General features: G+C 40.7%; 1 protein-coding gene and 1 long non-coding RNA gene across 2 annotated transcripts in view; one reads left to right on the top strand and one right to left on the bottom strand.

Annotated features, from left to right (window-relative positions):
* The window catches only part of zfhx3b (zinc finger homeobox 3b), a 235508-nt gene that overhangs the window by 163229 nt on the left and 46273 nt on the right, over positions 1 to 26006 (bottom strand). The window contains exon 3 of the mRNA XM_085453684.1: positions 11767 to 11809. The gene's annotated coding sequence lies outside the window, so the exon portion shown is untranslated. The remainder of the gene's footprint in view (positions 1 to 11766; positions 11810 to 26006) is intronic.
* LOC146718671 (uncharacterized) lies at positions 6619 to 11472 on the top strand. The gene is made up of 2 exons (XR_014920086.1): positions 6619 to 8176; positions 8529 to 11472. It is a non-coding gene; the product is annotated as an uncharacterized LOC146718671 (long non-coding RNA).

The raw sequence follows: 26006 nt of genomic DNA, 5'->3' as shown, positions 1-26006 counted from the left end.
ACAGCGCAAGCATAGTATCTGCTTTGCATCTACTGTATACATCTATAATGGATAACTGCTTTTCAAAGACGCACAGGCTGTAATGATAAGAAAGTGACCCGCGAGCGCCCACATTCATATCCTTTCAGTGAAAATCCAGCAAATTCTCCAGAAACCCCCCAAATCAAAAAAAAAGAAAAAAAATCATTAGACTGAGACAGTCATTCAGCTCGTGCACGTGTGCGTTTGTGCACCTAAAACTATTTACTCTGTAGAAGTGGAACAGCTGGGGAGAGAGATGTTTAGTCTGTCAGTTTAAAACTATTACCTCAAACTCTGAAAATATGAGCTGAGCCTGTCGTGCATCGACACAGGGAGACAGCACTGTGAAGAACAAACCTTTGAAAAGTCTAAATCAATTTTTGGGGGAGTAACATAACAAACGCTTCAGCGCAGTGAAGAAAAGGGGATCTCTTTTTTTTAACAGTTTGAAAAGCACATATTCATACAATCTTCATAAGGCAAAACAGCATAAATGCAGTATACATGAAGCCTTTTGAAAAGGAAGATGACAGTGCAGCAGAAAGGGAAGAGACACAGGGATACTCCTCAGAGATGCAGACAAAACAAACAGGAAGACCATCACTGCTACATACAGAGCTCCATACTGTTTCCCTACACCGTTCACACTCAACACACCTCACCACCCATCTACCCACCCGTCCACCCTTCGGGGCAGCCTACTGACTAAAGCCTTCCCAGACTGGACTTGAGTGGTCAAGCAATGGGCTACAGGAGGGAGAGAGTTTCCCATGCCACTGGTGCTGGAACTGGCGCGCCACCCGGAGGTATTTATAGCAGGCCAGCACTAAAGGGCCGGGAGAGAGGGCATGCTTGTTTTCCTTTCCATTCCCCAGGCACTTTCACCAGGCCTCACATGTGGGTGTTAAATATATATCCAAATACTGGGAGCAGCATTGTGGGGGCAGAGAACAGAAGGTAGTGGGCTCCATTGGAATTGGAGGGAGTTCGGGGTGGAGGGGTGCAGTGAGAGATGGAGAACTGAGAGAGAAGGATTGGGAAAACAAGTCTGATTTGTGGGGAAAGAAAGAAAGAAAGAAAGAAAGAAAGAAAGAAAGAAAGAAAGAAAGAAAGAAAGAATGAAAGAAAGAAAGAAAGAAATTGGCTTTTGATGTAGTGAAATTGCAAAATGTGAACAGAAGAAAGGAAGACGAATAAGTTTGTGTGGGCTTCCAAACTCAAATGGGCCTTAGACACACAAGTAGGCTCACTGCCAGCTCCAGGATGCAGTCTACACCAAGACCAGGATCAGTAGTGGCTGAACTCAACACAGATTATATGTAGACTCCACAGCGGGGGGGATAGTGCAGACAAAATAAAGGGACAGTTGCAGGGAGGTGGAGTGGTCCTCCTGTTGTGGCTTCCTTAACTTCAAACAATATCTGGCTGCATCTACTATAGTGGAAATACTCTGATGTGTGTCTCTTTCTATCGCTCTCTCTCTCTCTCCTTCTGCATGGGAATTCCAGAGTGACATTATTACTATGATGAAAACAGACCCCATAAATACGGAGCACTATGATGAATATAACAGCGATTATGGGGGCAGCGATAATTAGATCAGGAAAGAAAAACTCATTGAAGTTTTCTCTGTTTTTGTGTTTGGGAATTCCTTTCAACCTTGTGTCTTAATGTATGAGGAATTACAGAGCCAACGGTAGCGTGGTAAACATGTGGGTCTCTATGAGGGCCTCTTGGGGCCTCTTCAGTGATCCTCTCTCCTGTTTTAGCTCTCTGCTCCCACTCACATCTTGGTAAAAGCCACCCTGCTGTCTGCTTTTTTAATGATGGTTTGGCCAACAAACAATTAATAGGCTGCCCCACAGATGCTGTTAAAAATGAAATAGCAGGAGCGCTCCCAAAAGAGGCTATCCAGCAACTGCTGCTATCTTTCCATCCAGGTTTACTCATCAGGTTTTAACCTCTTCAGCAGCTCTCTCTCACCTACACAGTCTCAGCTTAGATCTTTAAGCCCTAAGACTACAGCTTTAAAAACACCCTGACCTGAGCCTCTGTCCAAATCCCAAATGTACAGCAGCCATCCCACTAGCTGACTGCGTCAGAAAGATTCCACCATAGCCTCTGTTTTTTCATACTTGTGGGAAAATAGCAGTTCATGTTTCCTTGGATGCTTCACACATTCCTCACCCTGTCTTCACATTGCAGGGCCCCAGAGTAAGGGTATGGCCAGAGCCACTCGAGAGGAGGTGCTTGGCAAATAAGAGGTGTGGCTAAATGAAAATGGAAGGGAATTATTTGTGTTTATTTAGGAGGGAGTTGCTAGGCGATGGGAACTCAAATAGGCACTAATTACATTTCCCTGAGTTTGATGAGTATAACAGAACTTGGACAGGAACTTTGGAGCTCATTTAACTTCTCAGAACACAGCTGGGAATTATAGATAACAGAACATCTGGAAGTCACAAAAATACTTCTCTAGCGTCTAATCCAGACTAATTCAAAAGCTGCCACATCCTGCACTGAACGACAACCCAAAGCCAACTCAGTGACAGTTCCAATATTACAACTTTTGTAGTAAAAAACATAGACATCTCTGAATGACGTTTGAGTAATTTGGGCAAAGGTTCATGCTTTCTAGACCATACAGCAGCCCCTCCTTAAAATTGAGCGTTACACTGAAAGGTCACGGAAAAGTACCTCAAAGCACCGACAGTTTACATGAACTCACACACAGACTGTTGCACTATGCAGTAACACTCTGTGCTGCAAGTTCACATATTCGGCGCAAGTATCAAAAACACGACTACTTAAGTCCCGTAATGAAGCTGCAAAAAGCACAGCCAAAACACACAACGCCACTGAGAGATGCGCACAAAGAATACTCTACTTGGCCACATTCGGGATTGGTCTCATCCCAAATTCCTGACCTCAAAATTTCAAGACAAAGGTAGCTGGTCTTGATTTATGCATGCTTCAACACAGAATGGAGAGAACAGGACATAGTAGGGAAGAAATTAATTTTGATCCTGAAAACATTATTAATGGTAATGTTTAAAACATCAAAGCCCTGGCTGACAGAGACACAGCATCTTCACTCTGACAAGCTGGAACAGATGAGCTCACTTGAGTCAGTCAAGGTGAGGCACGGGAGAAAATGTAATTTGTCTCTCAGTTGATTTTCATTGAGATTTTGTGGCGAGTATGTGGTTCAGAATAGGTCAAAATCGTGTAGCTTGGATATGTTCTGTGGAAGGACTGACCGTGATATAAAGGACAGTACCTTCCTCTCTGCCATTAAGCTTGTGTGTTTGTCTTTGTGCTATTAGTTGGCAATGGATACTCAGGAGCTGGTAGTTTCCTTTTAGACCAGCTGACTAAACCCACCCCATGCAGACCACCAGCTAGAACATATGAATCTCAAGTTCATAATGACTGACTGAGCCAGAGAAGAGACCATCCTCTTTCTGTGTGGACTTCTCACTTTAGCTTTGGGCAAAGGGATAAAGCTTCTCTTACTCCCACATGTTCATTTACCCCCCACCATCACACCAATTGAACCAGCGAGTCTGGGGGTAGTCACATTGATATTCAACGCGCATCTCCATCCCCCAGCCACAGCCATCCCCACTGGAAACATTATTTCATTACATGTATTATGCATTCAGCATAAGAGAGCTGGTGAATGTGCAGTGTGCAGATGCTTGTGTGTGGGTGCGGGCAGGCTCGGATGTTTCCCTCTATGTATACATGGTTGTGACATGCCTGTTGTAAAAAGAGTTTTAAAGAGGGTGTAAAAAGTTATAATGCCTCAGGGATGCAGCATTAATGGTACTTGGTTTACTTTGTGAGCACCAAGACAAAATATTTATTCCATACTATTTGTGTCAACATTAGAAAAAGTGATTTTGCAAGTTTTACAGTGTAGCGGGACAAAGTTCCCCGCAGAGACAGAATGAGTTTCCTCAGTTCATCTGAGTATGTGCACCCACATGTGAATGTATACTGTGCCTCATGCAGAGAAGGCGATAAAGAGATAGACAGAGAGAGCTGAGTGAAACAGGGGAAAGAGACCAGAAAGAGATGAAGATAGAGAGACAGACAGACAGATCTTTCATATGGCCCACTGCTCTTTGGGCCCTGATCCAGATGTCACCAGAACAGTTTTTATTTGTTAATGTCTTGTTTTAAAAGCCCCCTTAAAAGCGCCTGCCGCTTTTCCCTCAAGTCTTTAAGTGGCTCGACACAGTACACTCTTGTCTGATCCTAACTGGAATCAATTTGGAAAGAAACCATTTCACCTCTGATTAAGCACTGCTCTGTCTCTGCTGTGGCATGCTGACCTTTCCAGAGGTCTGTCTTATGCTGCTAGGAGGAGCCAACCAGATGATGTGCTAGGCTAATTACACTGATTGACGTCAGCAGGCCTGGCATGAAAGTGGCTTGTATTTGAACCTTCGGCCATTTGTCAGGACTCACAGTCGCATCTCTGTCGTGGGCTCTCAGTGTCACAAGTCCGATTCAACAGCTAATTTCATTTGTATAGTGCACTACTGTACACCCAGTCACTCTTTCTAAATCTCCCGTCACGTTTTTCCCTTTAATTTTCATACATGAATAATCCTTTTTGTCTGACACGAGAGGCAGTCAAAAGAGCGACACCTGCCTGTTCTCTTGTGATACAGTGAGCCTAGTGTTCCTGCCCCCCGTGTATGTTAAGCAAAACTTTAACTATGTTCAGTTTAGGGTCAAATATAGACTCACGCCAGGCCAGTAGGGCACCCATAAGCAACTGTGCCAAATTCCTTTTTGATTTCAGTGTCTTGGATGCGGCTGCCCTTGCACACCACCTCTCTGTGTGACCCATGTAATCGTCAAGCATTTCTCATCAATTCATCCCTCTCGCTCTTTTCTAAACTCCTGCTATGAAGCTGCAGTCCTGGCAGTGTAGTGCAGGTTGAACATCTGTGCGTATCACGGCCTTGTGTAACACATAAAACATGGAAGTCCCAAGAGCTATAAAATCTTGCAAACCCACAACGCTTTGAGAAGAGAGTTCAGAGGCAAGAAGTCCACCAGAGACCGGCCCTCAGTCCAAATTCCAAGCACTTTGCCTCATACACCCTGAGAAACGTTGCCTAAAGAGAGGCCTGATAGAGAGAAACCTCACCTCCAGTTCAAGCGGATTCCTCTGCCCTTTTATTTGCTCTCGTTTGGCTGCAGGGGGAACGTGCTCCACTCTGACCTGGGGGCACTCATCCAATCAGCTCGCTATCTGCTGCAAGGGCCTCCATAATAGTGACATTTTTCCACCTCGTCAATAAAGTGGTGAAAGCCACCCTCCACCCGCTACTTGACCATTTAACTTCTTCCTGAAAAGGCCCTTTCTTTCTGTCTGTCTCTGTGCCTGGCTGAAATCAATAAAAGCAGAGCAAGGAAAGAGGCCAATCCAGCAGCTGCATTAACTGGTGGTCTCAACGGCTGTACAAAGAGGATGGCTGGCAGAGAAAAGGAAACAGGAGAGCGGGCAGCTCAAGTCTTTCTCATTCATACAACACTGAGAGAAATCTGCTTATTACCAACACTCGGCGTTGTCGTCTGGTATGAACAAGGAGATTCTGAGAATGATGAATGAAAAAAATTCACTGCTACGCCATCCCACACGCACACCCTAAAAGTCATAAAACTGAATAAAAACTGAAAACCTGCATTTATTCACACAGACTGAAAGGTGACAATCATATGCAACAAAATTGACATATATATTAACACATATATAAACTCTGTAGTCTCTAATGATCATTGCTTGCCATGGCTCATTTAGTAGCTGCATTCACACATCACCACATGTCTGCAGTGATTGACATAATGGCATCAGAGTGAGAACAAAATGTCTTCCAATAAAGGAGCAGGAGGGAGAAAATGAGAGAGATGGGTTACATCTATGCCCGTGCTGAAATGAGTGCAGTGCTTTGTTTGGTTATGCTGTCTGAGCTGAAATTGATTTCTGTGAGAAGCATGCACCAAAGAGCCCCTGCATTCAGATGAAATAAATAACACACTCTCGTAGAGATGGGAGGGTATGTGGAAGAAGGAACAGAAGGTGAAAAATGGGATAGCGGAGGAGGGAAGAAACAAAGATGGATGAGGTCAAAATGAATTTACAGTAAAAGGGGGTAAAAGAAAGAAAGAAAGAAAGAAAGAAAGAGCTGAGATAAAAATGAAGGGAATGTCTAAAGGTGGTGGACTGAATGCCATGTCTTAAGTCTAGCACAGCACTGAAAAAGACACAGCCTGGAAGACATCTGGAGCGGAGGATAACAGCCACACACCACTCTCCGACCACAGACAACATGATGAGGGATTAAACTTCATTACAACATGTTATGGTAATGAATGGGCTGTGGCTAGTTGTGGATGTGTTAAGAGTAATTATCCTTCTCCAGCATATGTGTGAGTGACACTTGATTGCGAACGCCATGGATTCCCGTGATTATGATGAGCACACATGCACATACAGACAGTATGTGCATGTGTGCTCATCATAATCACGGGAATCCATGGTTAGTCAACTGGATATGGCCTAAAATATCCAAGAGGTCTTTTCCACATTGAACCAAACAGAAGTGAGCTAATTAAAATGCAATGCGGCAAGAATAATCTCTCACAATTAGTTTTAACACCATTCCTCAACAGAAGATGAACTTGGGCAGGCCCAGGCATTGTGGTCTGGGCCAGCGTTTGGGTATCTGGGTCCAGGGTTATTGCCAGAGAGGGAGGGGGACAGACAAAGCCGCACAACCCAGAGATGTGAGGTTGAATCTCGGTCACTTCGACTGCCTGTTCTTATGGCTGACAGATGTTAGTCTGATTCAACAAGATTTGCGACTCTGGAAAAAGTTACACCGCACTGTGCTCCCCGCTGCAAATTTTATTCTCTGTGCAATGAAACATCTCATACATCATCATTTAACAAGACATAAGCAAAAGCCCCTCCCTGGATTACAAAGTCACTGATAAACTATGCCACTTGAATCTACGGTTGCAATGCGCTGAAGTATTTAAGTGTTTGAGCTGGCCGGTCTAACAGTATAGTGTTCCCTAGTTGAGTGACAGCGTGCTTTTAAATGCAAAAACACAGAAGCCTGCTATTGTTGACGTACCGCTGCTAATGTTGCTAAAGATCGACAAGGACTGGAAAACTCTTTTATTTATCAAAGTGTGAGAGTCTGGAGGGAATCAAAGGGGAAGTCCTGTCCCCAGGCTTGCTTACATCATCCTCTTCACAGTAGAAGAGGGACATGCTGTGAATAGGTGTTCCCCACATCGGCAACCTATTAGTTCCTCGTGTTTACTAATATTTGGAGTTGTGGCGTTGTAAGTGTTTTGTTCTGCGTAAGGGAAACAGACACAAGGCTTCTGTGTTGGCATATTTCCCAGAGTGGGCATGCGGACATGCAGACAAGCAGGGTGGTATTAAATAGAAAGAGTCTTTTCCCCAGGGAGGATGGAAGAGTGAGATGATAGTGGATCATTAGACTGGTGTTGCCTGCAGCTTGCTAATTTATGCAAATTAATTTCTTTGCTGATGCCAATGCTTCCCAAGCAGTCGACATCGAAAGCCGAACGGGTTAAACAGCTCTACTCTCCTTTGGTGGTCTGGGACGTTTAGCAGCATAAGCTAGGGAAGGCTGTGTTATACCAGGCAACAATCACACAAATGCACACTATGCCAGCCTTCTTCCTGGCAAGGCATCGGACAGACAGCCAATCAGGTCCACGCTGGTTCTCTTGTAGACGAATGGCATGGCACGCTGGCCCTCTTGTCGCCCCGCCTACCCTCCCCGCTGCACCGCAGCTGCCCAGAATGATTTTATAAACATTTTGCCAGTGGATCAATACCTGTATTGATCAACCATTGTGAGAGTGATCCGTCTAAAACCCAGAGCAGCCTAGAGCTCAGAGATGGGAGGAGCGAAAGAGAGAGGCTGCAGAGAGGATGGAGAAAGAGAGAGAGTCTGCAGCTACAGTGAAAGGGAGAAGAGGTGCAAGGGAAGAGAAGGGAATCTGAGAGAGAAGCAGATGCAGAGCTGAAGGCAGGTGGAAGGAAGATTTTGGAAAACGCTGCCAGGCCGCTGGGATTGGGGAGAAACCAATGGTAATTGCTTTCTCGTTAAGGGAAGGGAGGGATAAGGGCGACTAATGACTACTGCGGGTAAGTGACGGAAGGGTAGAAATAGTGTGAAGAAATGTGTACATGTATGGACGAAAGGGGGTGACTCCAACACCCAAGGTGGCTAATGTCTGCACTAGTTTGGCCTGCTGTAGTATGTAGCACTTTAAGGTTGTTGCATGTGTATAAGTGTGCATGACTGCATGAGGTTCAAAGAGACTGAGTTTGTGGAGAAGTGAGGAATCTTGCTGATAAGTTAATTAGATGTTCCACAAAGAAAAGCCGAGCTTAGTTTATTTATTACTAACTGTATTTTTCTTTTCTTTGTTTTTTCCAGGAACACCCTACCTTTTTTTCCTCTTTGAAAAGTAGTACTTGGAATGGTCGGTACTTTTCCTTGGTGACAAAGAAGGCCCAGCACACAGAGCTGTCATGAATTCAGGTGATACAGCAAAATCAAAACTGGATATTCCTGGGAAATCCTGGACCTCTTGGAAAGTAAAAGTCTGCAACTTGGACACACCCACATAGGAAGAAACAATGCAGTTCTAAAAATCAAAATGGCTGAATGAAGATAGTGTATGCTATGGAAAACAGTTTGCAGTATCGCAATTTTTAAGTGGTGCGGATATAGCTGTCTTTGGGATTTTAGTTTTCACATTTTTACAGATCATTGGATTAAATAGACTTTTAAAAAATATTTTAATTATGTGGAAATTTTACAGAAGAGAGGACTTAGTCGACAAAGCTCACCAGCGAAAATTAATGATCGATTTAAGGCCACAAACGGCACTGCAGGAGGAGGAGCCAAAAGCTTTTGGGATCATCCTCCAAATCTAAAGGGAAATTAAGTTTCCATTGATTGGTTTTAAATGTGACTATCTTGCACATAACTGAGTATTTGAGAGGAGATAAATGCTCATTGATACTCATGAACTCACTATGCACTGGAGTCCTGATGTGGAAAAACAGAAAGAGGCCTCTACGCTCTACAGGTTCACTCGTTGTGAAAAATCAGTTGGACTTGACAAATGAATGTGATGTACCAAGGGAAAAGGCACATGTAATTTTGTTAATAAACTGCAAAAAAGAATTTAAAAACATAGAAAACAATATAAGTCTCTCTATGTTTGTGGGACTATTTCCCCTTACCTGTGGCAGCACTTCTTCACACTAAAACAAATCTGTTTAACAGTATGCTGCTCTGGACAGGGTGTCAGGGTGGCTCCCAACAGAGTTCAATGAATCTATGCCATTTTCTAATGAGGGAAAAAATTAAATCACAAATGTATAAACGTATATTTTGTAAACTTTTATACTTTCATGTATGAATGAATACATTTTTTCACTATGGTGATTTTATATGACTTCAAACAGATTACACTTTTTGACAAGTGCAGTTGAGGGATTATATATTGTGGCAGAGTTTGGTTCTGAGCTACTACTTGTATCACACTTGAACTGGATTTCAAAAAGCAGATGGAGTATTGGTAACCAGGACATTCAGATGATGAGAGGAAAGTTAGCAACACCAGGATGAGAATACTTGTATCAGACTTTGTCAATATACGTAATGCACACATTACATGTCCAGCAGCAGCAGCAGCAGCAGCAAGCAATTTTAACCACTGCCATCCATAGTGCTTTGAGTAAAAATGTTTCGATCAGCTTAGGGGTGAAAAAAACAAAACAAAAAAGCTGTCACAGGTCTCTGACATATGTGTTAATATAAACAAATGTCCCTAAAGTGACTAATTATCACGACACCTAAATAAATCTGAAATATAAAGCTACAGTGCAAACTAGTATAATCTATTTATTCAAGATAAATGTCCATATTCTTAACATGAACTTTTTGAGTGGCAAACAGCAAAGATTCAGGACCTGTGTTAGAACAATACTGGGGGTTGCACTGGTGGGGGCATGTTTAAGGTACTACTGCACTAATATAATTGTGAAAATACAGTACAGCAAATGCAGGTGGTGTACCATATCATGTGGCAAAACGCTGTACAGGAAAGACAGGCTTTACAGTACAGTTACAAGCTGCATGTTTTGAAGTACTGCAACAAGACTGTGTGCTAGCCTTTGTTTGACTGGCCAGTGCAATGCCTTGTTGGATGACTGTGTCGTCATTCAGCAAACAGCCCTGTTCTGTTATGTTGGCATCCTTCCTGAAACACTATCCTGGCACCATTCAAATGAATGAAAGTCTTGTTTGCCCATGCAAAGCTAAAGTTGATTAGTCAACAACCTTGGCTGGCTAAAAAAAAGTGGACGAAAGAAAGCAGTTGCAAAGGTTATAAATTGCACACTTACATTTGCATTACCTACTTGTCAAATAAATCAGTTTGTGCCATAAACCAACAAAGCCTAAGACCTAAGAGAGTTAAGCCAGGAGTTGATCGATACAGCCTCAAAATTAGAGTTTTACCCATTAAACAATGTTTCATCATAATTACATAAACATCCATCCATCCATCTTCTTTTATTGGTTAGAACAATTAACCAATAGCTTTTACTTTTATTGTTACTCTCCTTTTGTCCATATCTGCTTAGTTTCAGGAAGATAAACACTTAAGCCATATCAACTCTCTCAAAGATATAATTCATGTGCTATCAAAGCAGAACTGGGGTGCTGCAGTCATTTCCTTGTTTCCTTTTATCCTTTTCGTTTGATTCCTACTGTCAAAAACAAATCCTTGGACGAATGCCAAACAATAAATTAGGGTCTTCATTAAACACATCAAATCTAAATTACTATTCAATTAACAAGGCAGTCAACCTGAACTAATCAACCAATTAGGCTGTGTGTGTACACAGAAAAGCCAACAAAAGCGCACGAGTCCCCTGGGAAAGCTGTAAAACACTGCAGAAGAGTGACAGTACAAATGAGAAGAGACTTGTTTAGCAGGGAAAAGGAGGATGTGGAAGTGGCAGAAGGTAAATGTGGCACTAAGATCACTACGAACCCCATTCATCTCTGAGCAAAACAAATAAAATAATTAAAAATGGAATAAAGTGTCCATAAAAAAAGAGTATCAAAGGAAATTTTAAAAAATGTAGATACCTACGAACTTACAAGATCTGCAACCGACTGTGTGTTTTGATTGGTATATTTTCAGGTGTTTCTAAGCAATATTTTTATTTCAGAAATGTGTTAAAAAATAAGGCATATTTATCTTCTGCACATACACATGTTAACTGATCATAATATCCATGTTAAGCTATGTTTTGTTAGTTTTATAATTTTTCATTAAATAAAAGCATCAATCCTGGAAGAGTGCTTTATCAAACAACTCGATAGTGTACATATTTACCAGTATATAGTGGTGCTCAATGACTGCACTGGCTCAGTCTTTTTATGGGGGACAGTATTTTAACATTTACTGACTTTAAATGAAGACTACTTGAAAACACAGTCGCACAACATTTGTCAGAAAGTGCAGAGAATCTGCTAAATTAACTGTGCTAATTGTGGCATTTATCTTTGCTGAGTGTTGTGACAAAGCTAAAAACTTTGTCATGTCACATTCAGTATTTTAGGTCTGGCAGTATGTCTGTGTTGAACGTACCTTTGGGCCACACCAAATGTGTTCTTCACTCACAGAATGCAACCTACAGGGAAACACACACAGACACACAATTACTTGTTTAAATACATATATACATATGGCAAGAGAGCAAGAAAGAATAAAGCCAAACCAAAGCAGGATTTGAATTCACGTTTTTAGCCAGTATAATTAGCTGACCATAAATATAAAAATATAAACACACAACACTGATAGAGATCTTTCTGATTTAAAAAAAATACAGGCAGGGACATTTCTACCCTTTTAACCCCTCACATCTAAATGTCTGCATCTGATGGTGCTTCACTACAGGCTAAAGGGGGTTGCAGAGAGGAGAACGCCATTATTGTACCAGTAAATGTCAGAACAACCCCATCTAATTGTGCCATTACTAATTCATGTTTATTAATGCAGTGATGTATGATGGCTCCACAGACAGACTGAGTTTGTCTGTGCCTGTCATGTATGCGTTATTCTTTGCTGATGAGGGCTGTAGGGAGTGTGTTAGTGTTAGACTCAGTGGTGGCTGTGGGGGCAGATGGCGAATGTAGCGACAGTGCCAAGTGGTGTGTGACTTTAACATGACGGCAGAGCGGGTGAGGCGCTGGACTGGTGTCTTCTACTGGCCCAGTGCCAGGGCCCCCGGTCCCCAGTGCCCCGGCCCCTCACTACGCCAGAGCCTCTGGGCAAGTACCGCAGTTATTGTTTTCACTGCCAAGCAATTAGCAGCACTTAAGATTTATTTAGTCATGCTCTCATGTGTGGTAATTAGCTTGGGGCCCAAGCAAGCCTCGTCATCCAATCACCTATTTCGCTCACACCAGAGCAATGCATCCACAGGAGACAGTGAGGGAATGTGAGGGAAGATGCAGGAGCTATAGAGGGTGGGAATGTGAAGGGAGGTGGAGCAGAGCTAGAAGGATTACAAGAGCACCAACCCAGCTCTCTGGATCAGCACTTTTTAAGAGATCTTCAGGGGCCTGTTGGCTGAACGCATAGCAGGAGGAAAGGGCAAACACAGCCCAGTTACACTTTTATGGAATGCTTTGTGGAAAAACACCCCTGACACACACCTCGGCCTGGCAGCTCGGTTTGTCATATGGCCCAGGGGGCTCTGCTAGCCTATCACATGACCATTGTAATGACCTTAAAGGGCAGCTTCCTCAACAAGATCAGACCACTCCCACTGGCTGAATCGCTGTTTGGCAAATGCAGTTTGGGTCAGTGCATAATATGTGATGCATTTGGTCTTCAGGCTGGAATAAAAAAATATGTAGACACCTCACCAAATAGATTATGCAAAAGCTGACAAGCAGGGAAAAACAAAACAAAAAAATGACAAACAAACAAGTTTCCTTACTGTTGCTGATCCATAACCCTTTTGGGGAATATACATAATATCAAACAGTATATAAATGCATGAGTTATGTCCTAAATTAGGTGCATGTGACTGGAGCAGCTACTCTAACAGCTTGAGGATTGAGGGGAATCAGTGCATAATACCTTATATTATCTACTTCAACAAGAAATGGTTTTCCCTTTTAAAACAGCCCAATGCAGAGTTTTATAACAGTAGCTCAGAGAATACATGTGAGCACATGAAGGTCAAAGGCAGGTTAAACTGCACATTCACATACATATGCACAAAGAAAACCCATCAATCCATGCTGGTTTTAGGTGGTGGGAGGTAATTTGAATCACTAAACTTTAAAATACAATTTGTGGGAAACTATAGGCTGTGTGTCACTGATCGTGGAAAAGCAGCACAAATTGTTGACGCAAGACTTCACAATCAAATTTTTTTGTTTAGTCTTTTACTGGTGGATCATTACAGAACTGGTTCTACGCACCACCTCAAATGGTCTTTTGTAGGACAGTTCAATTAGTGAAATATCACTTTCCACCTTTTTTTCCTCCGGGGGAACTGTGACACACCAAACCAATCAGAACCTCGCAAGCCAACCCCTGACCTTTTTCATCTCAATATGACTACCATTACAGTGCAGAAAATTAGAAGCGTCCCGCTATTGTTCAGTAGCGACGGGGGTGATGGAGGTTATTTAAAGATAAATGCTTTAGTGTTCATGATCCATGCTGCAATCACATGGATCACCACTAACACAGAGGAAAGGAGAAACACGTCTGCTAAAGCAGGAGTGCACATGCGCACATAAGAGGCTATGTGCTGATGGATTCATGTTGATTGTTTAGTGGTGATGTAGCCCTGCATTTGCCTGGTAAACCCGTCTGTCGGCGTTAGAAAGGCGGGTTTAAGGGGATGCTTTTGTATTATTATGTAAGTATTCGTATGAACAGCATTAAATGCACAATTTAGAGGACAAATTTTGAAAGGAAACACTGATAGCTATATAGCCTTGATTTCAGTGGTCTCCATAGGCAACAGGATCACTGCTGGCTGTCTTATAAACATGAGTAGTGAGAGGGATAATATTCTCCTGGTAACAAAGCGATTAGATGGCAAATGCGAATGGAACTGATGTAAGACTGCAATGACATGATAGCACGATGTGGGTGTGAAAGGTAGCTGAGCATTTTTTTTGCACACTCTCCTGCAGGTAAACAATATTTACATTCATATCGTTCTTGTGCTGTTATAAAGGAGTACTTCTGTGGACCAGCAGTGTACGCAAAAACTAAAATCCAAGATGACAGTCTTTCTTTAAACCATGAAACATGTGACAAAATATGTGCTAAGTATTAACTGTAGCAGCTAACTACATGTAGTAGTACAATTTTTTTCTCTCATTTAGCAAATTCTCTAAATGTATTCTATGAAAATAACTAGACTTAATATATAACTATTTTTTTTACTGTTAACCCCACCCAATCAATTGCTATATTTAAAAATAATTTTAAATATAATTAAAAAAACATGTAAATGAATCAAAATACAGCCCTACATATTAATGTGGCAGGCACTTGTTTCATATCCAACATTATGACTAGAGCTACAAAAGATGTTGCTCTTTTGAAAAGTAAAATAACCAGAACCTCATACGACTGAAAGAAAAACATGTTTAATATTTAGCTTAAATTAAACTTAACTATATCCAACTATTGACAAGTGTGAACTGCAGACAAGGCTTGAAAAACAAAGGATTTTAAAACATGCATTAATTGGCTGACTTTATTTAGACTGGGGTTTTTTTTTTTTGTTGTTGTTGTTGTTTTTACATCATTATTAAAATAAAATGTAAAAAATAAAGCAACAATTTGTTCTAATTGTCTACATCTGAGCTTGTTTTAGGATTGTCTCCGAATTCATTAGGAGTCTTTCGTGATTTACACACAAAAAGCAATGTTATCACTGTTCAAATAAGAGTCTGAAAGCAAATGACACCAGCGATTAAGGTTCTGTCCCATATTTCATAGTTTGGTCATCTTAAAATAATATTTTTTAAAAAGTATATTTTTAAATGTGCACTGTTTGTGGCAAGAGCCACTGACCATGCGGGATTTCTGCTAAAGGACTTGGAAATGCTCTCCTCGGTGTTGGGAAGGTTACTTTTAAAATGTATTCCATTACAGAATACAGAATACATGCCCCAAAATGTATTCTGTAACGTATTCCGTTACGTTACTCAATGACAGTAACGTATTCTGAATACTTTGGATTACTTAATATATTATCATGCTTTTTACAACAACGTGAATGTACTATTGCTGTGTGATTTATTACTGTTACTGAAGGTCCGCGACTCCAAACTGTAGTAAAGGGACCTCTGACTAATACGGCGGGGTCCCTGTCGGCTCGTAGCCGAAAAATAGCTTTACTTTGTTGTGTGGGTCAACTTTTCTTGCGAGAGACAGAGAGAGGCGTTGAAAGGCTGCTCCAACGAAACTTATTGTTTTTGGAGGAAAACATGAACACGGTGTACAGTCGAGTCTTAATAGCTTACTTACATCTGGGCTCGTCAGGCACTCTTCTTGGCTGAAGTGGTTATTATTATATTTACATGCTTCCAGCTCCCGTTTTTCCTCGATGACAACTCGTACCTTTCCACTCCCCCTTTTCTCCCTCCTCGCGCTCACAGACCCATAACGTGTATGGCAGTCCATTCTCCCTGCAACACGGACTACACTGCCCATGATGCTACATTCTTTAGAGCTATGCTTGTAGCATTCTGCCTCTTAGCTTAGCACAACAACAACAACAACAACAACGAAAAGGCGCTCTCTCACCCAGGAAACACACAGTCGCAGAGAGAGAGAGAGCGTCGCCCTGTAACCATGGCAACCGTAACGCTGCCGCCTGGAACAACAGAACATAGCTGTCAAACAAAACCCAAACACTCCTGACCCGCGACAAAATGAAACAGGAAAGTACCGCAGTGTAATCCATTTATTTCAACAAAGTAACTGTATTCTGAATACCACCTTTTTAAACGGTAACTGTAACGGAATACAGTTACTCATATTTTGTATTTTAAATACGTAACGGCGGTACATGTATTCCGTTACTCCCCAACACTGGCTCTCCTGAATATCCTAAAACAGCAGGACCTCTGCTTGTCTATCCAACATATGTCAATAGAAGGATATTCTTTCAAAATAAATGAATATATTAATATTTTGTTCTTTTTTCACTTCCAACATTTGTTATTATCTATTATGATGCATGCATAATGCTAGAGAGGGTCACAGGATAGTCCTGCTTTAAATGTTATATTTCCATGATTGGTTTATTCTCTCCATTTCCTGTTCATTGTGTGCCAGCAAACTCCATTGTCTGTGGGTAGATTCTGCTCGGCCCTCAGAGGGGCCATCCCCAGGGAGCACTGCATCTTTTATTAATCAGGGGCGCTGCGCCACAGCCCCGCTTATCTAATTTAGCAGCCCGCCTCAGATACAACTATGTTCGGCTTGGTGTGGAAAGAAGGGACGGGGTTGTGGGGGTGCAGTTGGGTGTAGACAGAATGGGGGTTGGGGGTGCTTTCTTTTGGTTTTCTTTTTTTTTCCTTAGCATGGGTGATGCATGGAATACTGTGAGGGAATGGGGGAGACAGAGGGGAGATAGAGACTTATCAGACACCTCGTCACCAAGTTTTAGGACTGAATCACAATACAGCAAATTACCTTCTGCTGACAATAAAAAATGAGCATGGCCCCCATATGAAAAAATAGGATTGTCAGGAAGAGGTGACACATTGATTGCTTAGTATGCGCATCCAGAAGGCTGGGGTTCAGAGGCGTCCTCCCTATATATATGTAGAAGAGGTGCAGCAGTGCACAGCACAGCCATGAGGGAGAATGAGAAATTGAAATGCCATGTTAGATTGCCGTCCCTTCCTCAAGCCAATAACTCTAGTCTCGCCTAGTCTAGCCCATATTAGCCCGCCATATCATAGTACAGCCATGTGTGTTGCGATCGACCTGCAATCAAAGATCACAAAGGAGAAGTCAGTCTGGTGTTCACTAACACTGAAATGTACTGAATTCTGATTACGCGCACGGAGTATGCACTCATGTAAACACAGGACAGAAACTTTACTTTATGTGTTTAATATTTTCTGGTTGTCCCTCATCTCTCCCCTCTCATCTGTGTCATAGCTCAGATGAATCAGTGTCACCGGTGTTGAGAGCACTTACTGTCAACCCTGGTGCCCCAGGCTACAGCACTGATGGACACAAACTATAAAATATCAGCCCCCTGGGGAGACATCACTCAAGCACTGCCCCACAGCCCCAAGGGGGTGTGATCTGGTCAGTCTGTATGTGTTTCTGTTAGTGTGTTGAGAGAGCAAGAGGGCAGTGCATTTGTCTGTGTATCTGATGTGATCCTGTAAGTATGGTCTATGTGTGTAATCATGTGGACAGTTTCCGCATCATTTGCATGGTAAAGAGGTCAAAGTGAAGGTCATGATGATAAAGAATAAGAAGAACTGATGTTTACCTTCTTAATTTGTGAATCCTGAATAGTCTCTTGTGACAAAAAAAAAAAGAAAAGAAATATACAAGATAGAATCTTAGGCTTTCTTAACTTTTTCATTTATGAACTACAGCAAACGCCAAAGCCCTTCGAGAAAATGTAATCATTCCATATAAGCCCAGTCCCGTCATCTAAAGCTACAACCAGTCAACTGTATGGGAAAATCACAAATTAATCAGTCAATACAATCAATGGCACTGTCTGAGGACATGTCCTATATCAGCTGATAAGTGGTATAGCCTCCCCCCTGCTTGTTTTAGTCATACACAGGGAAGGTAGGAAAAAGCACACGACTGGAAGTGGAAGACGGAGAAGAGGAAAGTCACGAAGAGGGGTGGGGTGAGATTTAGCTTTCCAGGCATGTGAATGAAAACTCCCATCCTCCACAGGTCACTGGGCTGCAATCCCTTTATTTCGATTCTGCAAGGTCAAGGTTTCTGCCCGGCTTTGCTTGTGTGCAACAGCACGTATGTAAAGTATAAGGAACGTGCTATTGCAGCATGCTCTTATTTTTCATGAGATGAAACACCGTATATTAAAACACCAATTTGCACATATTTGTCTGTTTACATGCTGCTACCAAACTCTAAATATTGACTATTCATGTACACTGAAGTCTGTGGCTGCCTGATTCACCTAACAGAAGTATATTAACAAGGCTCCTCAGGGATTCAAGGACAAAGGCATTAAGAGGAAAAGGAAGCAAGGGACTCAAGAGTGAACTGCAGGCTCACGTTAAATTGTACTATTATACATTACTCCGTTAGTGGTTTAAGACTTCAAGAGAGGCTTGGAGGAAGATATAAATGCAAATAGATAAAACCAAAGGCAAATCACTGTAAATTTTATTATTATTCCTCAGCTAAGTGCCAAAATGGAATAGCCCCAACATAAGGCCTAACATACGAATTGTATGATGAAAGCCAGTTACTCTTAGTGCCGAGCAAGCAAGGAAATGACAGAAGACAACAAAATATTCACTAATATGGCTGATACAGGTATGCATCAGCCAATCAAGTGTAACTGTCATGGATTTTGTTTAAGGATATTCATTGAGCCTGGTCAATACCGCTAAAAAACATCCATGTGTATTGATCATAGGTGCCCTTTTAATGATCAGACTTGGATAAAATAGCACTTCATCTTTAAGTCTCACTAAACCACTTGTGACTTTTGATCTGGCTAAGCTTCTGTGAAGCAATGCAGGAAGGAGCAGTTTGAAGAGGAAAAAAAAATCAAAGAAAATATTCAGTAATGTGTGATATAATACACAAATTCCAGATGCTAGTACAGACAGTCTCAATAAATGTTACTTCCAAGAGCAAGGAGTGTTTCAAAGAGGAGGTGAAACACAGCCTGTAGATCCCATGTAACAGTCACTTAAGTTAAGCACTAGTCTGCCAGGACACCACACAGTAAAACTCATCTATAATTTGTGATGAGTGTAATGCCATCTCCACTTCATGATTATGTGATATTCTTCACCTCTGCCATAGCCAGTGAGGCCAAGAGCTGGCAGTCTTAATGAGGTGCCTCAAAGTTCAGCTTAGGGAGAGGAGAGGTGGGAAGATGGTATGATGGAAAGAAAAGGAATTTAGGCCATAGCTGGATGCCCTGTAATGCAGACCCCCAAAAACACTTGTTAAGGGAAGCATGGCATCCTGATTTTGCTGAGGATTACGTCCACCAGGGAGATCTCATGAAAGAGCCCCTTAGACTCATTTACAGCAAAGTGAATTGCTGTGCTCTTATGACTGGTCTAGATGTTATGAATAAGTAAATAACAACATTTTTCCAGTCGTTTAATCTCTGAGCACTGCAATTAGTAAGTCTGTAGTTTGTGCTGCCTTTTTTCTGCCCTTATTATTGTTATTGAAATGTCACGCTCTTATTTAGCTCAAGGATGAATAATAAATAAGCTATAATTACTGTCTTGAATGAGCTGATGGCTTGGCTAGGTCAACGGTAAAGAGAGACACCCCCCCCACCACCCCCAACGCTCCCTCTCTCTCTCCCTCTCTTTTTCTTCTCTTTCCCTTCTTCTCCCTCTCTCTCTTTAATTGGATCTTGTAATTAGTTTCTCTGATGGATCTGGGAGGTCTGAGGCATCCTCTACAGCGTTCATTAGTGTTCTTGGAGGAGGGCGCAGCTTTTTAAAAGCTCTGCCTGCTTCGTCCCTCACATGTCATAACACCAGATATGATTCTGCTCAAATACAATAAGAGCAGCATTTTCAGCCTGGTTCTGTTTTGCCTATGTAAACGCCATAACAAAGTAGCTCAGGACTGTGGACCTTGAGGTAAATGTAAAGGTAGTTCCCGTATAACATGCATGGAAACATACTCTTTTTTTTTTTTTTTCATAATTAATCTTTTGATGAAAAAAGTCAGAAACTATACGTTTCAATCCTACATAAAGATGGTGAGTACATGGAGAGGATTACGAAAGTCCTATCTAATTCTCACTTATTGTATATAAATAAATAAATACATAAAAAATAAAACAAAACACTGACAGACATTAGAGACCTTCAGTGGTTTTAAATCTGAGGTAGGATGTCATTTGGTTTACTACAAGACAACTGACCAAGCAGAACATATTATTATTTTCTTGAGACGCACACGACACACACACACACACACACACACACACACACACACACACACACACACACACACACACACACACACACACACACACACACATATATAAATACATACACACCCAAATACACACAGTGTTCAGACCTATAATATACAACCCCCCCTCTAGCACCCCAACACCATTTCCCCCCTTTTCTTCCCCACCCTCCGCTGGCCTGGCTACACTAGACATCTCTCCCTAATCAGCAGCCTCGTCTCCTCAGACTGGTTGCCATAGTAATATGCCAGCTGGTCGACATGGCAACCACTCTGAGGTCCACTATTAAATGAAGAAGAGTGGAGGGAGGGATACGGAGAATGGAGTTGGGATGAGAGAGAGACAGAGAGAGAGAGAGAGAAAGAGGAAGAAGAGGAGAGATGGCAAGAGACAGGGAGAGATTGTCCAAGATGGGAGAAGGGGTATTAGAGGTGGGGTAGTAGGGGGAGGGGGGCATAGAAAAATGAAAAGAGGGGAAAAACAAAAAAAAAAAACATAGAAAAATGAGTACAAGGAGAGGGAGAAGGAAAAGGAGGGGCAGCATGAAGAGATAGAGCTATTTGAGCTACCTATGCACTGCATGGCATTAAAAGCTTCTGATATGTGTCGCAACAATGCCATTAACTTAATGCATGACGTAATTTACTTAATGCCTTACACTTATAAATTTATACACATGAAAAATGCATGTGCGGCCTGTCTCCGCTGAGATAAAGGATCATAAACTAATATCACATTTTAAGAGCTGCTTACCATATTATTGTCAATCTACTTCAAATACACCTCAAAAATGACGTAAAGTAACATTTACAATGTATAACAGCTTTATGGATCTGAGGCCCACAATCATGACTGGTGAAAAGTTTATGTTAGAAGAAGAGAAGGAGGTCACATTTATTGTCATTTTCTCTGGAACAAAGCCAGGTTGCAAGGTTTTTATCGTCTGCTTGATAATAAGTAAAGCATTTCCTTTAAAAATAATGTTTTTTGTATGTCGTATACTGTAAATGACTTACCTCACACTGGCTTTAAAAACATTTGGCATCTTATATGTGAAATGTGTCAGTCTCTAGTTTCTAGAGCCATACTGTCATTGTGCCATCAGTGGTGCACTCATTCTGAAGTGAAAGTCACCAGGGCACACATATCTCACTCTGTCTCTAGTGCAATCTCTGACAATCACTCTTTCCTCACCCCTCCTCCTGTCTCCTGTAATGCTTTCTTTCTCTTCTCATTTTTTATTTGCACCTCACCTATATCTTGGTGTCTCCAGCTACCACTGCACATTTTTTCCCTTTCATCAGATTTTTTTTTATCCTTCCTTTTCCCCTTTGAATGGATATCTCTGTCTTGCCTTCTCTGAAAGTCTGATTCTTTAATGAATGAAATGCCATTCCATCAAGATGCCACCACAGCAGTGACACAAAATAGCATTTGTTGCCTTCTGTGTGAAATTCCTTTATGAATTGGAGCCCTCTCTTTTCCCCTTGAGCATCTTATGAAAGATAGCTAATTGCATGTCCACATTGTACCGTCAGTCCCTGCTTCCCTAGTGCACCATTCAGAGGCAATTAAAGTGAGCTTAAACAGAGTAAGAAAGTGCGTCATCCTCTTAATGCAATTAAGGAAGTGTGCACACAAACATACAGTAACAGACTGAAACACAAAAATAGGAACACATAGAACAGAGAAAAAAAGCAAGTGGAAAACATTAAATTATCAGGCAATGCAAGCTCTTAGCTTAGCTGTTTTATATATGCCATTTCATACTCTAGCTTTTGGTGCCATTATTTTATGTTAAGATTTTAAAATATAAACATAAAAGGCTGAAATCCCTTTTCTCACTACAGATTGTAACCTTGCATCTTAATGTAAATACAGCAAAATGTACATATACGTACATTTTCTGTGTGTAAAGCATACTTAGGAAGCAGAGTTCCCAATCTTTAGTTATTAGGCTTAGCCTGGAAAAACGAACATGCAAACCACTTTTGAGTGTTTACCTTTGAATAGAGCACAGCAGGAAGAATAAAACTATTACAGGCGTGTGCCATAGTTAGAAGTAGAAACACCATTTCCTAATATGCCTGAAATTTTCTTTTCATGTGGGGAGAAATAGTTTGATGTAATAAACAACACACACCTTGAAGTATAAATGAAAACAGACACACGCTGCCTCTGATTCACAAGGTAAAATGACAGGCCTTTGGACACACTGGGATATTTTTGGTGTAACAGTCACGCTCCAACACTTAACCCCAAGCCTCTGGCATATAGTATGTAATTGCAAGCACTGTATGATCATCTAAAATCAAGAAAGACTTCATTACAACACTGCAAACTTAAACCGTGCTCAGAAGTGAATAGCCTATGTTTGCACAGTCATTTTGCATGTGCAGCTGCCTTGTTATTTGTGGGTAAATTCCACCTATTTCAAAAGCAGAGACTTTTAATTTGAGTTAAGGCAGCAAAGATTATTTTACAATCCCTACTGAGATGGGCTAGAGAACATATTGGGATGACTTTCCACTGCTTTCTAGATCTTATGCTTTGGGTGGTAGGCTAATATTCACAATACCTTCATTAATATTTTGTGGGATGGCAAAGCAAAGCCAAACCAAACCAGAACAGACTAAAAGCTTGCCAGTCAGTGGAGGTTGAACAATCTAATAGAGGAACAATTTAAAATAATAATAATAGTAATAAACAAAAACACTGAAACTGACAAATATGTAGTATTAGGATTTATGTGCTCAAAATGGAAAAGAATGCAATCGCATTTACATTGGTTATATAGCTCACAGGTAAACATATGGTACGCACACATTGTAACACTCAGCAACTGAAGTTTCTAGCCATGCTTATTGCCTTACAAGTCATAAGAACAACAAATTTGTCCCATTTCACCTAATCTGCCCGTCTGTCACCACTGGACATAGATTACACAGTAAACAAAGGACAGCATAAGCTTTCACATCCAAATTCCAGTATTGACAAGAACATTGTACCTGATAGTCATCTTCATGTTGACAGTCCCTAATCGTTTTTTCATTCTTTATTTTAATTTAGCCTTTTGTTACTAAAAGCATATAGTTATTATCCAGATGTACATTAATGACCAAAAATACCATCAGAGGTAACTCAGGATGAGAAGCACAATAAGGAAATTTGCAGAACTGCAGAATTACATTTTTCAAACATGGTTAAGGAAAATTAGGTTATTTTAGGGAAGGCTGGGATACTTTTGCTAGTACACTGCAAACACTTGATAGACTTTTTACTTGTATAGTGCTTCAATTTTGATAGACTAGTATTGTCTTAAATGAAACACGCCAAGAAGTTACTGGAAATAACAATCAGCAACATTTGACAGTGATTTTTAAATGCTGTATTTTATGACTACTTTAAGCTTGGTCAGGCTCCGGCCTTACATTTGATGTAGTCTTTTGAAGAGAAGAGGACAATCAGAATCATCAAATAAAATAAGAAACCTAAAGTGCCCGAGAGCTATTGCTGCTGCTGGCTAGCTTTGGCACTGCCATCAGTTCTGACAACCTCTCATGGGTGTGTCCCTCTTGCTGAAAATTAGAGATCACTCCCTTTCAGCTACAACGCCAAGATGGAGACCACTGAGGGTGAAATGTGAGTAAGTTTGTTTATGACACTGCATCCATAAACTGTAAAGGTACAGTACACAGACACAGATATCATCTAATTAGCGATACAAACAGGCTACCTCAGTACTTGAAATAATCTTGGATTATCTGAGCCGCACAACAAGCGATAATGATAGTCAGAAAGTTCCATTAAAAGGCGTTATCTGGGGAAGTATATGTTTTGAGATACAGCAATATTCTGGTTCAGTACAGAAAAAGTCGACAGTAAACTGAGGCACTACAAATGCATTTGCATGACATTTTTTTCTAATTCAAGGCAAAGTGCTTTTGCTGTCTGATATTCAGTCTGATGGGACTGATATTCTGGTGGGAGAGTCATCCATCTTGTACGCCCACAATCAGGGCAAGCAAGGCAAGCAGTGCTTGTTCAGTGAAATATAAAAATAGAATGAAAACATGCCAAAATAAATCGGAAACAGTGTTCTCTCATGCCTGTTTACATCCATCTTTTACATTACTCTCATCTTGCGGTTGCAGCTGACTATTGTCTCTGGAAACAGAATTAACACTTTTTTAATCCTTCTGTATTATATTAACATATAAAATAACCACGCTACACACTGCTCAAGCCTTGTAAGTCAACGGTGATTGTTTAAACATCTTCAACAGTAATAGTAATCTATTTAAAACTGATGGGCAACAGTTTTCTGTAGAATAATTATTTTAACTTTTGATACTTTATTTATAATTTGCCAATAATACAGTTTTATGTAGTTAGGGGTTTATAGTATTTTATTGGTACTTTTGATAAAGGAATCATTCTTAAAAAAAACCCTCCTTTGCTACAGAAATAACTTGAGAAGTAATAAAATTTCACAATTCTTCAACCACAAGTGCTCACCATCCACCCCAAGCACCTCTTGCCTTATTACAAGAAAGGAAAAAAAATTATAAGAGCAGGCATTCATTTGTTTAAATAAATAAATAAAATATTTTAAAAATGTTTTACCTTTAAAAATACTCCAGGTAGTTATTATGGCTCATGTGGTCCAGATAAAATAAAGAACCACATAAAAATGCAGTTCACATATATTTAGTGATCTTTCGATAGTTTGCTTTATTTTTTTATCATTGTGCAACACTATTTCATTAGCTTTGTAACATAACAAATGTTTCCAGATGGCACATTCACTTATAATAAACTGCTAATATGCAGGGTGAATGCACCATTTCTACTTATTTGCCTTTAAGAGATCAAAGTATAACACTGTTTTGTAACTTTATAATTCTCAGAAATACCTTGAAGAATAAACATCGTAAAACAAATGAACAGCAGTATTGCTTTTTAAATGAGAAGACGTGCACATTCAAGGCCATACAAAAAGTATGCTAGTTTTGTTTGGACAAGAGATATTTGTTTGTACTGTGAGAGAGCAAGCCTAAGGTTTGGACTCTGTGTCCTGAAGGGGAGTGGCTCCTTGTAGCAGAGATATCATGCTGTTTTTTGTCAGTGGAGTGCATGAAGAGACCCACAGGAAGAACTGTAAACCTGAGGGTGTTTATGGCTGTCTTAAATTAGTAACCAGCAGCTTGCCCAAGCATACACTTCTCCTAATGTAATTACAAAACTGATCAGTACTTTAGACCCTTTGAGTTTTTACCAGTCCCAGATGTAGTGTTTCTTTACCTCCCAAAACCCCAAGACCTCTAACTTCTTGTTTGTAGTACTGGCCTAGATTTACCTAACATTTGCACTAAAATATTGTATCAAATACCCACGTGCATACAAGTGACCCAACAGGAGAGTAACTTTGTGTTTGATAGTCTACAGCTGTGTCTACAGCAAAGAAAAAAAAAAGAAATAAAACATATCTGTCAGTTTTTAGATAAACTGCATAAACTCTACACTTGAAACATGTTCTTAGAGATTAATTAATGCTTTGAGATATTTCTACATTCCTTCATTCAGTGTCATCGTAATTTAGAAAGAAAAATATTTTAAATGCCATATTTTACACTAAAAATTAGAGACTTTT

Source organism: Copadichromis virginalis, linkage group LG1 (assembly GCF_057382275.1).
Source record: "Copadichromis virginalis isolate Kocher_CV1m ecotype Utaka linkage group LG1, C_Virginalis_male_GT1.1, whole genome shotgun sequence".
In the NCBI taxonomy this organism is placed as follows: Eukaryota; Metazoa; Chordata; class Actinopteri; order Cichliformes; family Cichlidae; genus Copadichromis; species Copadichromis virginalis.
This window is presented reverse-complemented; position numbering and strand designations above follow the sequence as displayed.